Source organism: Cebus imitator, unplaced genomic scaffold (assembly GCF_001604975.1).
Source record: "Cebus imitator isolate Cc_AM_T3 unplaced genomic scaffold, Cebus_imitator-1.0 Scaffold96, whole genome shotgun sequence".
NCBI lineage: Eukaryota > Metazoa > Chordata > Mammalia > Primates > Cebidae > Cebus > Cebus imitator.
Genome location: NW_016107411.1, coordinates 3421605 through 3423412, shown reverse-complemented (window position 1 = coordinate 3423412; position 1808 = coordinate 3421605). Strand labels below are relative to the sequence as shown.

At 37.7% G+C, this 1808-nt stretch overlaps 1 protein-coding gene and 1 non-coding gene across 3 annotated transcripts in view; one reads left to right on the top strand and one right to left on the bottom strand.

Annotated features, from left to right (window-relative positions):
* Window positions 1–1808, top strand: part of R3HDM2 (R3H domain containing 2) — a 188332-nt gene that overhangs the window by 15749 nt on the left and 170775 nt on the right. The window lies entirely within an intron of this gene.
* On the bottom strand, window positions 1145–1252 carry LOC119472366. Its single transcript, XR_005201510.1, has one exon. It is a non-coding gene; the product is annotated as a U6 spliceosomal RNA (small nuclear RNA).

The following is a 1808-nucleotide window of genomic DNA, read 5'->3' as shown; positions in this document are numbered from 1 at the left end:
TGTTGACCAGGATGGTCTCGATCTCTTGACCTCGTGATCCACCCACCTCGGCCTCCCAAAGTGCTGGAATTACAGGCTTGAGCCACTGCGCCCGGCCGAAGTCTGCTTTTAACCCTCATCTCAAATTGCCTTTTAGGACACAGCAAGTTTGTACTGGGCAGCCAAATATTTTGGTTAATGTTGCTTCTTGTTCTTTTTGGTTCCAACTTTTTATTTGGAAGAATTTCAAACCTATAGGAAAGGTGAAGGAATGATACAGTGAACACCAGTATGACTTTTACCTGTATTTACCAATTCATAATTTGCCACGTTTGTATGTTTGCTCTCTCCCTTCCTCCCCCGCTCCTCCTCTTTCCCTTTCCTCTGTCCTCCCTCCCTACACACATAGCACACACAGTTTTTTGTGTTATTGTATATTAGGAGTTTTATTCACATGTTAAGAAATAAATTACAGACATCAGGACACCTCACTCCATAATTTCCTTAGCATATATTGCCTGAGAACAATGGTGTTTTCCACAATACCATTATTAAGTTCACTATCACATTCAAAATATTTTACAGTGATATATTATGAATAGTCCATATTTAAGTTTCTTCAGTTATCTCAACGTGCTTTACAACTTCCCCCAACAGTCCTGGATTTCTTCAGGAAACACGTGTTGTGTTTAATCGTCGTATGTTTGTAGTCTCTTTTAACCTAGAGCAGTTCTCTTCTGCTTTTTTGTTTTTCATGTCATTAATATTTTTGAAGTGTCCTGGCCAGTTGTTCTGAAGAATGTTGTACAATTTGAATTTGTCATGATTAGATTCAAGTTAAATATACTTGGGAAGAATACTACCCAGGTGATGTTGTATGCACATAATGTCTCATTGTCTCATTATTGGTGATGCTAACTTTGATCACTTGGTTAAATTGATACCTGCTAAATTTCTTCATTGTAAAGTAATCTTTTCACTTTTTTTTTCCACCCATGGCTTTGTGATGTTAGATCTTTCCCCTTTATAATTAAGAAACAGCTGTGGGATGATACATTTAAGATTTCAGATCTCTTTTCCTCAGTAACCTTTTACCCAGTGACATTAGCATCCATTGATGATCCTTGTCTGAATCTGTTATTATACTAGTGGTTTCTTTTTTCCTTTTTAAATAGAATGCTTCATGAATTTGCATGTTATCCTTGGTCAGGGGCCTTGCTAAATCTTCTCTGTATTAGTCTAATTTTAGTATACGTGCTGTGGAAGTGAGCAGCAGTGATGGTTTGAATATGTTGATTTTCATATTTTCTCGTACCTTCTGCATTTATGGCTGGTATTGTTCTAAAGAGAAGAGCTTCTCTCCTCACTTTTGCTTTTGAGGATAACTATAGATTTGATAGTTTAAAACAATTCAACAAGTTAAAACCTACTGCTATTAGTTTTAAATAAAAGTACCAGTAATATTCATTATTAGAAATACAAAAATTGTTCTGTGATCCCATAGATGAAAGAAAAGAAAAGGAAAAAAAATACAAAAATTGTCTTAAATTTGATTTGAAGGGGCTTGAGGGAGCCCGTTCAGGCTGGCTGCTTTGTCCTTTTGACATATATCCCTAACGTGTTTTGAGCACTTCCTTACACTCTGGCACAACAAGGGGTTCTCGGCTCACTTTGTGCTTTACTTGCACCAGACTTGGAATCAATTGTTTATGTAAGGAATCCTGATTCCTTTAATGGGGAATGGTTCCTTTAAAGAGAAATTGCGCTGGGCGCGGTGGCTCAAGCCTGTAATCCCAGCACTTTGGGAGGCCGAGGCGGGTGGATCACGA